Source organism: Ictalurus furcatus, chromosome 12 (genome assembly GCF_023375685.1).
Source record: "Ictalurus furcatus strain D&B chromosome 12, Billie_1.0, whole genome shotgun sequence".
NCBI classification, from domain to species: domain Eukaryota; kingdom Metazoa; phylum Chordata; class Actinopteri; order Siluriformes; family Ictaluridae; genus Ictalurus; species Ictalurus furcatus.
This window is the reverse complement of record NC_071266.1, coordinates 380,200-396,001: the sequence shown is the minus strand read 5'-3', so window position 1 is coordinate 396,001 and position 15,802 is coordinate 380,200. Positions and strand designations below refer to the sequence as shown.

Below are 15,802 nucleotides of genomic sequence, written 5' to 3'. Positions count from 1 at the left end.
CAGGAAGTGCCAGAAACACTCAGCAGATCATTAGATAAAGAAGCAGAACTCATATGCTGAGTAAGTTTACTTAAATATTTGCAGAATTTTATTTTTTTCTGGTTTTCCCTTAATGAGAGCGAGTATCCTGATATTAGTGAGGATTGGTGTGTAAGTAGTTTTTGTGTGAATAATGAATGTTACTCAGAATAAAAGTGATGATGGAGACTAAGTTAAACACATTGGTCAGATGAGTAACTAAGCCAGTGTTTCCCAATCGAGGTTCTGTCTGATGAGAGCAGGGGTGCGTGTAAAAATCCTTCAAACATTTTCTAAAATGATCAAATGTGTAGAAAACATTTAATATAAATGAGAAATATCTGATGTGTGAAATACTAACACAGACACACACACACACATAACAATAATAATAATAATAAATTATATATAAAATAATAATAATTCCCTCCCCCTCGATCCCTCTCACTGACTTAATGTGCGCTGTAGGAGGCCTCATCTATTTCTCTCAATAATATCCACAAATAGGTAAGATTACAAAGATAAACGCAATATATATTAATAAAATGTGCAACAATAATTATCATAATGGAGGAAAAGGAGAGAGATATTAAAATTAATATAATCTAATATTTCCCAATTCGGTCCTCCAAACAAAGTGAAAACTAAAGTCAAAGAAAAAAAAAATAGAGTGAATGTATTTATGTAGGCTACGCTTCTGTCTAATGATTTGGATTTGTCTGCCTGTCGCTTGTAAATAAAGTCTTTTACTGTGCCTTGATCCGTCCTCAACTCCATCACGTACTGGAACGTGACAGTGAGGCAAATCTTACATGCACATTTATATATAAAATTTATGAATTATGTTCCTGTTATTCTTTATTACCTTTTTATGATACTCTTGTCCTCTTTCTTTAAAATATCTTATTATATTAACCTGTTACAGACCCTGCAATAGGTCAGTAACTGAGCTGTTAAGAATTTAATCTAACATTTGTGTCAATAAAGCATTTTTTAACAGTTTATAAAAATCATGAACCACTGTCTCCCTCTGCAAACAAAAAGCACATTTGTGTAAGCTCTGGCTTTAAAAAAAAAAAAAAAAAAAGAGATAAAAGCATTTACAGAGACAATGCCATGCAACATTCTCCACTGTAGCTCACCTGTTTTTTGGTTAATTGTGGTTTGTACAGTGTTTGCCACTCTGGCTTTACATCATTATTCATCCCAGGACACTGGACCATGGTGTGTCAACCCTTGTACTTAGATCATCTTCTAGAGCACAAGAAAAAAAAAAAAATGGTACGCTCCTACAAATCGTGTGCAAATGTACTTAACAAGAAAAGTCTAAGACTACTGGCAAATTTGGTGTGATGATATAGAAACAGATACTCACATGTTCAATTGGAGAAAGAAAAATAAGACACCAGCCGTGAGTGAGAAGAAACAAGGGTCCAGGTTTATTCGTTCCGTTCCACCACACGAGATCCCCACAGTTTGAGACGTCCCAAAATGCGATCTCCCATCCGGAGCTGAAGCTCCCTTATTTATACAGTTTTCTAAACCCAAACACCAATATGTTTAGAAAAAGCTTCCCCATAATACCATTACGTACATGACAACATTTTGGAGAGACCTTGGTCTCACGGTGTCCGCTGTTCCCATAGACGGTTATTTTGCGGCTCTAACCGTTCCCATAGACTGTTATCTTGCGGCCCTCGCTATTCCCATAGACGGTTATCACACAGGTGTAACTCGGCTCAACTACCCTTATAAACGGCCCGTCTTGGTCCTCTCTTAAAAATTAAGGCCTTCGTCTGTGTCACCCCTGACTTGTTTCTCGTGAGAAGAGGACTCTCCACACCTTCACGCACATTATGGGTAAGTTTCTTTCATATTTGTTCTACATTTCTGTTTTATAATGCTTGCGAGTATTTTACCCCCTTCACTGTACTCCATACCTCATAATATCCTTATACTCCTTTTATTATCCTTATAATATTCTTCATTCCTTCTGTGTGTGTGCGCGCTTCTGAATAGGCCTCTGTGTGTATGTGTGTGTGTTGTGTCTACATGCCTGACCTTGTCTCTGTATGTGTGTTTCTCAGCCTGCCCTCCTCAGCTCCTATATTTCTCCATGAATAATAAATCATAATGTTAATCTTAAATTGTGAATCCAATTCATCAATATCCACCTAATACAGTTTATTCGCTTCTATGTGTCCTAGGTGCCCACTTTTCCTTATCTCCTTTACTGGAGGGGCTGGATTTGGATCTGAATACCTGCTATCAGCTCGCGCATCTCACTGCTGACATCACTATGTTACTCGATGTTCTTCGCACCCCCTCTGGAAATGCGGGGTTCCCCCCACCTCTCAGATACAGAATCCACCCCGCGAATGTGTGCATTGACGCCTCTACGCAGACAGACCCTCTGCCTGACCCTCCCTCCAGCTATCAGACTGATGATGATGTGGCCGCCTTCGACCCAGGCTCTGATCACTCTCCCCCTTTCTCACCTGCCAGTCCTGAGTACTTTCCCCCCATACACCTCAGCTGGCTATCCCACATCCCCTGGGCTCACCCCATTTTACCATCCGTTTTCTCCCTACCACTCTCGGATTACCTACCCACCAGCCCAGTGAATTCTCAATAAAGTTACTTACTACTTATCCTTGGTCTCCCTTGTGTTTATTTCTTGTCTTTTTCATATACACCACCACCCCTACTGAAGTAGTACCTGAGCAGTATGCACACCTCACCTCTATCAGTGATGTTCCTTTCTCAGGCTTTATTACCCCTCTAAATAGTTTATCAAAAAGTATCAGAAACAAAAAGACATTGGTTTCAAACAGCCAAGGTGTATTATACAGAAAGAAAGTGCGCCACATAATAAATCAACAGTAATAAATAATAAATACATGAAAAAAGGTGGACTGGCGCATTCTCACCGGATTGGCGTTTATCCAAGTAGCATTACTCCATCTTGAAGTCCGAGCTTTGCGTGGCATATCCTTCCTGGAAATAATCCCTTTGCGCACTCAGTCCTGAATAAACTCCGGCAGTAGCGTGCATGCAGGGAAACCACAGGATGCAACAAAACCAGTGAATGAAAGACCAGTCTTCAGGCCTGGTATCCTGGAGATGTTCAAATGAAGTATACATGGTTGAAGATTGACCTGCCTGGCAGATGGTACAACTGATCAAAGTGAATGACTTGCTAGATTACCTTCCTAAGTCTTGTTGATAGTGCTTTTAAGAACATCTTACAGTATGTACATATATATAGTACATATGTATAGTAACTATACCAGGGCCCCAGTTCCTAAACGCACCTTTCTTTGGTAATAGGGTCAGGACCACTCTACAACACCTCAATGGCGGCTTGCCACGCTTCAGATTATCCTGTGGCACATCTATCAAGTCCTGCCCTAATATGCACCAGAAAGCCTTGTAGAACTCCACTAAGAGCATATCGATACCCAGTGTCCACCCATTCTCCATACCACTGGGTTCAGCCTCTAGTGCATCTGGTGTACGCTCCTTATCAAGCTTGCCTTGCTTAGTTTGGGTAGCTTGCTTATGCTCGCTTTTATACAGCTTTGAATAAAAGCTGAACGTCTGCTTGATATATGAGGTCTCCTGATTTCCGTATAAGCCTTTTCTGTCCATTTCTTTGCTCAAGACAAAATAAGAACTTGGATGGAGCGTCCATCTCCGTTACGCTTTTTAAGCATGAGCGGACCAGTGCTCCCTGCACCATTGTATCCAGCACGTCAGCCAGCGCAGTTTTTTTCTCTTCCAGAACATCAATGTGGCTTTTGATTTTCTGTGGACTCTTGAAACTCCAGGAGTTCTATTACTTCAATCTCCAGAACTTTAAGAAATCTGGTGTTGTCCTTAGTTACATTGTGTACTGTTGACATTTGCACATCGCACCACTGATGCAAAGAGGTGAAAATGGCATTTGCAAACTAAAAGTGTCCCAGAAAAACATAAAACCCTGTCTAAAATGGACATTATGCAGTGCATGGTTTTACATTGCTTTTCTTTAAAATGCACTGCATCATGCAAAGATCTGAAAACCCCACAGGATAGATAAAACAGAACCTAGAAACCTGATATCTACAACTATAAAAACCATCAAGCCTTGCTAGTGAGAGCATGTTGTCTTTACAGTGAGCCCATGTGTACTGTCTCTGGAAAGCGTTTGGTCTCACAAAAATGCTTTCAGGAAGCAGCATGAGGTTCTACATGGTTCCTGTCCAAGCTATCTGCCGTGCAGTTAAAATCAACGTCCACAATTAAAACTTCATTATCATTACAGGAACAATAAAAGTGTTTAAGGTGTTTAAAAACAGCATCCTTTCTGCACCTAGAATAGGAGCACACACACACACACACACACACACGCACCTCATTCTCAAAACACATTCTCAATTTTAAAAGTCTTCCTTTCAAAACAATTTCTCCATCATAAGACTGTGGAATAAACGAGTGAAAAAACAAAGCACAACAGCAGCAGTAAGAGAAGTATTGTGATTAAAAACACAAGCTCTTTCCACTCACTTGCCCAGTCTGAGAGTTCCCTGTGTCGCTGTGCGTTTCTTTAAGGAAAATGACATGAACTGCTGAAACTGAAGTGAGTTGATCAGATTTGGAAGTTTTATTGTCCCCTCAGGGACATTTTTCCTTGACTCTGTGTTTTGAGCAACATCATACTTATACACACAGTATACACATTCACACACATACATCACATATACTGGGGGGTATTCCATAAAGTAGGTCATGTGACTTACCTGGGTAAGTTTACTCAGAGTAAACGTATAACCTCAACTTTCGCTTCCAAAAACGGAGGTAACTTTCAGGGTATGTAAGTATCCATAACAACTTACTCTCTGAACATCACCGGCTCTGAAGCAGGTTATGTTCCAGGGTTAGTTTGTTTCTGAGAGTTTACGGCATGACCGTATGCACGGTTTAAAAAATACCAAGGTCCAAACATTAAGTTTGCTAGCGGGGTTTGGGGGAGAAAAATATTGATAAAGACACAGAAATAATAAGACAGACTGTAAGGATCCGGCTAGATCCTCACGGGTTTCTTGGAAAGTTAATATTTACTCAGCCGAACACAAAGTGAAAGTGCTGTTCTTCGTTTATTACATTGAAGGATACCATAGGCTTACGCATGGTTACAGGTCGGTCATTAGAAGAGGATTAACCGAGTAAAACATCCCAAAAATGGTACCTTAACATGAGACCACGTGTCAGCACACAATGTGGAGGTCACAGAGAGAGAGAGAGCAGGGCGGCAACCACACCCCTTGACACATGACATCACAGCCAATCATTACAAGACACACACGCATAACAATAATAATAAATTATATATATAATAATACTAATTCCCTCCCCCTCGCCCCCCCGCTGACCTGTCAGCAGCACGTCAACATCAGTATGCATAACGCATGCGTGTGTTTTATCCTAATAATTACCATGTGACGATGCATGTGTAGTACAAAAGAATATGGACAGATTTCTTAAAAGAAAAGCTCCAGATGCTTCTGGACCATCAACTTCATCCTCATGGAGCTAAAGCCTTGTTGACACGCTCGCTGGTGTAATATTCTTTGAACCAACAGAGTAATCGTCCTATAAACCAACAGCAAGCAGCTGAAAGAAAACGTAGTTTATCGGAACAACCAAAGCAACGCTTACAAACATGGCGTCTCGCGTGGAGTTGCTGAATGCTGAGGAGGAATTGTTCTGTTTGTTGTTGATGTTTGTTTTCAGTAAACTTACCTAAAACCCACAGTATGAAAAAAAAGAGCAAAGAATCATATAATAATCATATAAAACCCAATAAACCTTGAGATTATCACTTGTCCCATTACAACAAAACACAGCTTTAAATATGAGAACATGTATAAAACTAAACAACCTCAATTTATTTTATTCATTCCATTAAGATTTTTATTAAACATGGACCTTTACTTTCATTAAAAATAGACTAATTTATTTATTGTAGACTCATTTTCTAGGCTAAATGTTAGCAGTTACTGTAGACATCAGCAAAAAGTGGGAGCTTCCTGAAATGTCATTTACATTTACAAAAGAAGGTGATTATTATATTCTCCCATCAGTGTAAATATCTCTATGTACAGAGACAAAAGAAAGATATTACAGAATGATCACTCAGTATGTTCACCATCACTGTAAATATCACTATGTATAGAGATAAAAGATATTACAGAATGGTCACTCTGTATGGTCACCATCAGTGTAAACGTCTCTGTGTATAAAGACAGCAGAATGAGGTGTAATCACTGTGTCTGATGGTGTAGTGTATTGACTGTGTTTATTTGAGAAGATACTGATGAATGAAAACATGGTGCACCCCCAAAAAACTTTCAGTTTTGGCTTTATCCTCTCAGCAGTATGTACAAAGCAAATCCGAATCACTATTTTAAAAACCTTTCCATGAATTTTGTGCCATCTGGCTCTCTCTATGGTCCCGCATGGATGGATCATAGAGATACCTGTACAATCGTACTTTCCGGCAAGAGTTGCCTCCAAGTCATTCATTTCCGGAAGTGGGGCGGCGTGGCAAGTTACAAAAAATGCCGTACAAACAGGCTCGAGAAACGACGCCTTGCACACAACACGCTCCACTGCCCACTCAGCAATGACGTCATTGCCAGACATGTCGAGTATAAACCAGGTTTAACGCTGTCTAGCATTTTCAAAGGGTTCCTTGACTGAAAAAAGGTTGGGAAACACTGCTCTACACAATACCAGTCTCAAATAAAGATTATAATGAGCTCTAGTAGAACAAAAATCCATAACACTTGTAATGGACAAGGTGCATGACAGCTGGTTCTGGATTGCCAGATGGGACACAGTCAACTAATACAACTACCACAATAAAATTATAACATTTAAACCCAAGATCGGTCTTGTGTAAACGTTTACTACCTTACATTTCCTACATAGACAAAAATCCAGTTCACTCGCGGTTTTATAAATCATGCACATTTCCATCGGTATAAAGTCCACCAGTTTCATTGAAGAAAACAAACGCAAAGTTCCATATTTAGTCACAAATGTCCTCTTCAAAATGCATTAAGTGTTTTGATATCCCACCCCTCTGGAATTTAGTAATTAGACATAAACTGAACTAAGATACATTTTAAAAGAAGATAATCTGCTTTGGCTATGCTGAACAACCCGCCTCCTAAATTATAATCGGGCAGTCTAACTTGATTGACACCCACTTGGACCAATTGTAGATACTTCTAGCTTTCAAACAAGCCCAAACTCGACATGATTGACCACTCAGAGGCTGAGAAAATCAAACACGTAATCAGCACAACCAAACCCTTTACGCATGCGTCTGGAGTTGTGTGTCAGCGGTACAGGCCAATCAGCACAGCGCTACAGGGCCGTGCAGAGAAACTATCAGGAAATGGCTTCTCTGCTCTAGCGGTCTTCCTGCAGAACTTTATACAGCAGGTTTTTACATGTTTGGCAGTTTTTTCTGATCGCTAGTTTTCTACTGGTTTTCGCTCAGTATGTGATTTATCGGCGTCTTATAGCGGCGGCGTGCTCCCAAAAAAGCCTGAATGTGTCACAGCTTCTGGAGCAGTTATTTCTGAGTGGCTCTTTTTTTTTTGGAGGAAGACTATGTGGATTGAGTTGAGGGGCTCGATCTACCCCCCAGAGAAGTCAGAGGAGAGGGGCCTCTCATGTCTATCATTTGAGCAATTCGGAGAGCAAGTGCTCCTTCACCTGGGGCTCTGGCACTATTTTTAATATACTTAAATATAATGTTTGTTTCAGACCTTTTGTGCGTGTGTGAAATTACACATTGTGTAACAGTTCATACTACTGCCATTTGTTTTCATTTTGTGCCATTTGGAGAGGTTTGGTGCCATTTGGAGACATTATTTTGTGCCTTTAAAAAAAAAGTTTGCTTTTTCTAGAAGTCTGCAATATTTAAAGGCCTTGTGCCATTTTTATAAGCTTTGTGCCATTTAGAGAGGTTTTTATGTCATTTAGAGACGATTGGTGCCATTTGGAGAGGTTTTGACCTGTGTTTGGATAACCTTACACACAATTTAAGTGGTTAGAGATAACTTCCTCATATTTTGGGTGTTCATGGACAAGTACTTGGGGCATCTTTGAGACCAAGAATGGGGTTGATAACATTTTCTGTGAAGATATAACATTTGTGTTAAAAAAATATTTTTTTAATAATTTTTTTTTTTTTTTAAATTCTGAATATATTGCCACAGGTAGGCTAGGTCAAAGAAGAAATACTTGAAATAACTGCTAATTCTTAGAGTCTTAAGTGTCTACTTTCATATGAAAAATTAACCACTACTGTGGTGTGAGATCACAAAACAAATCAATGCTGAACACCGGTACCCCAAAACGGACAAAAATGCCATTTTTTGGCTACCGGTAAAAGAGGTTAGACACGGCATTTTAGCCTTTTGTAAAGACAACATTCAACAATCAGACAAAAAAAAAAAAAAATCCCAGACAAATCGGGCCCAATTTCGCATGCCACTGCCCTTCAACGAGCCAGTTCTCCACAGGGACAAATTAACAATCCACCAAATGATTATACTCTGGACAATACCACCAAGGTCCATCATCTAGAACTCAACTCTACTACATCTGTTGCCCCATTAACAGGACCCGTACACCAACACAGGCAAATCAAGGTCCAGGCCCAAGTCCACACCTCAGAAGCGAGTCCAGATACACCGCCTAAACTCAAACAAAATAAAATTATACCAAAAACAAACTTGCCTGATCTTTCTCATGTTTGTCCAGCAACCATGCTTGTGGGGAAGGACGAAGACACAGGTGGTGCCACTGTGAAATCAAAAAGGATAAGGGTGACAAAAGGGTGCTGAACAGAGTGAATCTCTGGCTAAAACCCGTTCTGAATCCATCCCTTCTAAATGCATCACAGTGGCAAAACCTATTAGAGTGTCCTCAGACTCCACAGACGATGCGCTCTTAGACATCATCAATCTAGATAATAAACCTAATAGACATATCAATTCAGATAGGAAAGCAACAGATTGGTCCAAACAGATTGCGACCAGTTAAACTATTAAGGATGGAGACGTGCAAGGATCATTTACACTACAACATTTTTAACCGGTCTAAAACTATCACAGGGAGAGAGGCTGTTGCTGGAGAAGGGACTTACCTTCATCCCAACACAAGGTTGGCTGGAACTTGGGGATCTTAGGAGGGACGTCCATGCGCATAATAGAAAGTTAAAGATCTTAAATGATTTTAATTTCGAGAATCAAGCCACTACACACCCCATTCACAGAAACATCTAAATGGCAACCCCTAATTTTATCATCAGGTGGTTAACTAACCAAAATCACAGAGCCGTAAGTTCAAATAGACGTTTTAAAACATAAATTATCACCCATGCAGAAAAGGGCAATCCTTTCTCTTAAAGCAAACACAGACATTATTCTAAAACCGGCAGATAAGGGGTCAGGGATTGTCATTTTAGATAAAGCTCAGTATACAGTATCTCACAAAAGTGAGTACACCCCTCACATTTTTGTAAATATTTGATTATATCTTTTAATGTGACAACACTGAAGAAATGACACTTTGCTACACCCTTCAACCTCTGCAGCAATGCTGGCAGCACTCATACGTCTATTCATTGAGGGAACCATGAATGCCAACATGTACTGTGACATACTGAAGCAGACCATGATCAGTATGCAGTATTCCAGCATGATAACGACCCCAAACACACCTCCAAGTCAACCACTGCCTTGCTAAAGAAGCTGAGGATGAAGGTAATGGACTGGCCAAGCATGTCTCCAGACCTAAACCCTATTGAGCATCTGTGGGGCATCCTCAAACGGAAGGTGGAGGAGCACAAGGTCTCTAACATCCACCAGCTCCGTGATGTAGTCATGGAGGAGTGGAAGAGGACTCCAGTGGCAACCTGTGAAGCTCTGGTGAACTCCATGCCCAAGAGGGTTAAGGCAGTGCTGGAAAATAATGGTGGCCACACAAAATATTGACACTGTGGGCCCAATTTGGACATTTTCACTTAGGGGTGTACTCACTTTTGTTGCCAGCGGTTTAGACATTAATGGCTGTGTGTTGAGTTATTTTGAGGGGTCAGCAAATTTACACTGTTACACAAGCTGTACACTCACTACATTGTAGTAAAGTGTCATTTCTTCAGTGTTGTCACATGAAAAGATATAATCAAATATTTACAAAAATGCGAGGGGTGTACTCACTTTTGTGAGACACTATGTATGAGGCTAAAAGACAACTGAACACCACTGTCCATTACATCCCTTTAACTCATTCACTAAACCAAACTAACTATACAGAACATTCTCGATAATTTACATCGGGAAAAATACATCAATTCAAAACAAACATTATTTAATGGGTCCAGATATTCCCAGGTCTAGAGTATTTTATTTATTGCCGAAAATACATGCTGCTCCAGAAAAATGGACCATCCCAGGCGAGATCCCCAGGGGCCGCCCAATAGTGTCAGACTGTGGGAGTGAATCCTATCACATAGCCCAGTACATCAACAGTTTTTTTAAATCCACTGTCACAAATACACAAAAGTTACATAAAGGACACATGATTTTATGGCAAAAACACAAAATATCAGGATTTCAAGCGACTCATTTCTGTTTACCATAGACAAACAGCTTATATACAAATACATCGAAAGAATTGGGGCTGAAAGCTGTTCAGAAAGCCTTTAGAAACCATCCGGATCCATGCAGACCTGATAAATACATTCTACAAATTTTAGAAATCGGTCTAACACGAAACGACTGATTCACAATTTTACCTACAGATCAAGGGTACAGCAATGGGCAAAAAATTTGCACCGGTGTATGCGAACATATATAGTGGAATGGGAAACATCCCTTCTTGACCGATGCAAACTTACACCTCTAGTTTACTATAGATACCTGGACGATATCTTTGGGGTTCGGCAGCATGGAATGGAGAAATTTGATCAGTTCATCAGAACCGCAAACACACATCACCCGAATATCACAATAAAACACCACTAACAGACAGTCAATTCAGTTTCTGGACACTACGGTGTTTTTGGGTGAACTGGTAGAGCATTCCAGGGCACTCAAAACTAAAGTTTACTTTAAAAGATACAGACACACATTGTCTCTTACATAAAACCAGTTTTCATCCTAAGCATACATTCAAAGGGATAGTCAAGTCCCAGCTGAAATGTTTCCATCGTATATGTACGGATGAGAATGACTTTCACAACGCTACCCAAGTCCTGTTCAAAGCCCTCAAACATAAAGGCTACAGTAGGAGATTCTTACGACAAATCAAAGCCACAACACAGAAATAAAGACTCTACCTCCAGACACCCTGCTACCAAACCCTCAACATATCATCTCATTAATAACCAGTTACAACCATCAAACACTAGCTTTAAATAAATAAAAAAAAAAATTAAAACAACCTTCAACACTTATCGATTTTTACAAAAATTCAGTCATTTCGGCCTATAGAAAGGACAAAACCTCAAGGACCTCCTGGTCCGCTCGAGATTTAGCTCCAGAAGTCTCCAGCAGCAGTCTCCGTGGCAAACATCCATCCATCTTCAACCGCTTACTCCTTTTCAGGGTCGCGGGGGAACCTGGAGCCTATTCCAGGAAGCATCGGGCATAAGGCGGGGTACACCCTGGAAGGGCACTAGTAGCAAGGTTAAAACAACATTTATATAGAATCAACAACAACACAAAACAGATCAGTCATTTTAAAGAATACTGTGTAAACCAACTAACGATTGCAGGTTTAGAACCTAACATAGAATGGACAGACATACAAAGGAAGAGGAATGAATTTAAATGGATATGTAGGTTTAAAACATGAACTCCTGTGGGACTTTATGAGAGGGATTGAAACCAAGGGTAAAATACCATTTTAAACCACAAGATGACATCATGTTCCATATATATGAAAACCAAAAAAAGGTTAGAGAATATGGATAGGGGATTCAGGTCTTGGGGAATTATGAAATAACGTTACCCATAAACAAAAGTAACATGGGGTTGAACGTCGGAAGGTGGGACAGGGAATTAAGGGAAACCGTTTTTATTTTTATTGTGTGTATTGGATGGAGTGAGTGGCACTTACCTTTCTTTTTGCAGAAGGGACAAAGCACTTACAAGTTGTATTGAATGGAGTGATGCAGCGACACAGAGTGGATACAGCACTTACCTTTTAAGCACTTACCCTAGATCCTCAGTCCACCACCCGATATCGAACCTGTAGAAGAGAAATAGAGAGCACTTAGAGAATCACTTTGCACACAACCCAATCCCTTATTCCTATTTCCTATCCCAACCTTTGACCCTAATCCTAACATTAACCTCTAAACCCTATTCCTTACCCCAACCCTTACCTCAACCCAATCCTTAAACGCCATCTCCTACCCAAACCCTTACCCAATCTTTGAACCCTATCCCTGACCCCAACCCTTTGACCCCAACCCCATCCTTAACCTCCATCCCTTATCCTAAACTTTACCCTAACTTTAACCCAAATCCGAATGCTCAAAATTAATAAATAAATTGTAACCTAATCATAATGCCTAGCCCTGGACTTAATGCTTAACCCTTACACCTACCTCCGAATACTATCCCTTATCCTAACACCTAACCACTACTCTGACCTTAAAACCCACAACTTAGACTTATCCCTCAAACCCAAACTCCCCAAATACTCACGGTCTAATGACATTGGCAAGCACAGCCAACAACCTAAACAAAACAAAGTCAACCCGTTGAATTAATCAAGGACTTAAAAAAAAAAAAAAAAAATTAAAAAAAAAAAATAAATAAAAAAAAAAAAAACACTCAACCTCCTCCCCAATATCTCTCTTTACCCTGTCCCTAAAAATCCCCCTATCTAACCTAGCAGTTCCAGGACTGTGCAAATTAAAAAACTTAACCCTAAAGTATTAACTGGCTGATAGGCAGTGGAGGCAATTCAAAATGTAGATCTTACAAAAAAAAAAGCCTTGAAACAGTGCCATGGAATCAACATGTGGCCAAAAATATATTGCATCCGTACTGATAAGGACTACCATTGAGAATGAACTGGTAAAGTTAAGCAGAACTGTTTTTGGCTCCTGCATGAAAGGTCCCTGGCTCGAGACTGGGCAGAAACAAGCTGGAAGTTTTGAACTTTGCTTTAATAACTGACCGGTTGTCATCTCCATAGGATCAGGTCCTCTAGGAACAGCCAGAAACCGAGACCCTGAACAGAGTGGATTTCCTTCTTTTGTGCTTTTGTAGGAAAGCAGAGAACATTTGCTTACAAAATGAAAGGGAGTCTCTGGTTTTCCACAGAAAGTGGAATCCTGGCTCCTTCATTGCTCAATAAGACAATGAACGTGACTGGAAAATTTTCTGTAATGTACTGGTCACCAAGTTCACCTATCAGCAAGAGGTCTACGCCCGGAAAAGGCTGGGAGCGGTTTCCCTTCCTCTGTGCTTTTGTAGCAAGGCAGATAATAGCTACTTGCAAAACAACAGAGTCTCTGCTATTCCACTGAATGTGGAAGTCTGGCTCTTTCATTGATCAAGATGACAAGAGTAATGCTGCATTTGACTCGAGGTTGCAACTTGTAATTCCCACCTCCAAGCAGGGAAATACAAAGAACTTGAAATTGCCATTCATCGACAGTGGTAAGTCTTCTCATCTACCAGTTCCTTCCCTGTACATGGAGTGACATCAAGTCAACATGACAGATTTAGAACTCAACAAAGTGGCACTTACCTTAGTGGTTATTTGCTTTAGATCAGGGTTGTCCAGTCTTATCCAGAATGGGCCAGTGTGGTTGCAGGTTTTCATTCTAACCAAGCAGAAGCCACACTTTGATCTGCTGATCTTGGCTTTCAATAGACTAAACAACTGGAATCAGGTGTAGTCCCTGTTAGATTGGAATGAAAACCTGAAGATTGGACAACTCTGCTTAAGACCAATCAGCATATAGACATATTTGCTTATTAAATATAAAACATTGACTATATAGATAGCGGATTGTGGAAAATGTACACCTCTCATCATAATTTGGGATAAAGATTGAATACTTCTTTGAAAGGGACCCAATCAGTCAGTCAGTCCAATTCAAGGTTTGTTACACTATTTAAATAGGCACCATTTGATAGAGTCTATTGCTTACGGCCATACCACTCTGACAAAGCCCGATCTCCTCTGACCTCGGAAGCAAAGTAAAGTTGGGCCTGGTTAGTACTTGGTTGGGAGACTAAATGGGAATACTAGGTGCTGTAAGCTTTTCATTTGGATAAGTGCTTTATCTCTGCACAACATCCTCTTTTGGGATAAAGATTGGATGCAGGTTTGAAAGGGACCCAGTCAGTCAGTCAGTCCGTCCTATTCAAGGTTTACTTACACTACTTAGACACCATTTGATGGTAGCTTTTGCTTACGGCCATACCACTCCGACAGCGCTAGAGTGTAGCACCACAGAAGAAGTGTGTTGGCTGCAGTAGGTGAGAGAGGCTCACCAAAAGCTTGGTGTTTATTTTCTTATTATTTTTTTAATCCTCCCCGCAGTACGGGCTGTTTGGGAGGAGGTTAAACGTAGTTTGTGTGTTTGTTTAAAATTGATGATTTAAAGTCAACAGATGAGGCAATGGCAGGAAAAACATTACATGGACATGAAAAAGGACCGGATAAACAACAACGAGATGGGAACAGAACAGAGAAAGAAGTCAGCATGGGAGTGTACACTAAAGAAGCTACAGTCACTGTGGATTTGGGAAACGTCAACGATGCATGAGCAGAGGACATCAAAGCGGTGCCTGAAAGAATTGGAGGAGAGGGGAAAATCCTAGTGGTAAGACCAAGACAATCAAAAGAATATGAGGCGACACTCGAAAGTGAAGATGATACAGAAGAGTTAATGGACGGACTGAATCAAAGGTGAAGTGTGTGAAGTGAAAAGACTACAGAACAGGGATTATGTGGTCTCCTTCATGCATCTGCCTGTTTATTTGGATGACGAGGACATTTTTAAAAAGCTGGAGGGATGGGGAGTAACCCCCATCTCTAAAAATAAAAGGAGAATGTATCTGGGCACAAACATCGAGGACGGGACCAGATTTGTAAAAACAAGGTTCCCGAGAGAGGTGACGTCCCTCCCGTATAGCACTAAGATGGAAACGGCAGAAGGACCGCAGTACTTCCGGGTGATGCACAGTCACCAGGTGAAAACTTGTCTGTGCATGAGCCCGGATGTGGTGAAGGATTGCCCTAATTTTAAGTGCTATAAATGTGATGAGAGGGGGCATTTCGCAAGAGACTGCAACATGGTGAAGTGCCCGGTTTGCAGAAAGTTTTTAAAGTGTGAATGCTGGATGGAGAGCAAGGAGGGAGAAGAGGAGCAGATGAACGGGCAGAGGCATGGAGACAGCGAGAAGGAGCAAGAAGAAGAAACCAGAGGAACACAGGTCAGTGACATAACAAAACACAGAAAACGGAGAACAGATGGATGAATGCGACAAACAGAACGTGCAAATAGAACAAGAGGGATTAGTCTGGACACAAATAGACATGACTGAAACTTTGGAAAGTGCATTGGACAGAGCAGAACAAAAAGAACAAAGGAGTAATGAACAACGTGCTGAAAATGAAAGTGAAGAGGGGGAAGAAATGGAGGATAAAACAGTGAAAACTATGAAAAGAAGACTATCGATAAAGGTAA

At 40.5% G+C, this 15,802-nt stretch overlaps 1 pseudogene; it reads left to right on the top strand.

Moving 5' to 3' along the window:
- Window positions 1-14,251: 14,251 nt before the first annotated feature.
- On the top strand, window positions 14,252-14,370 carry LOC128616374 (uncharacterized; annotated as a pseudogene).
- Window positions 14,371-15,802: the final 1,432 nt, after the last annotated feature.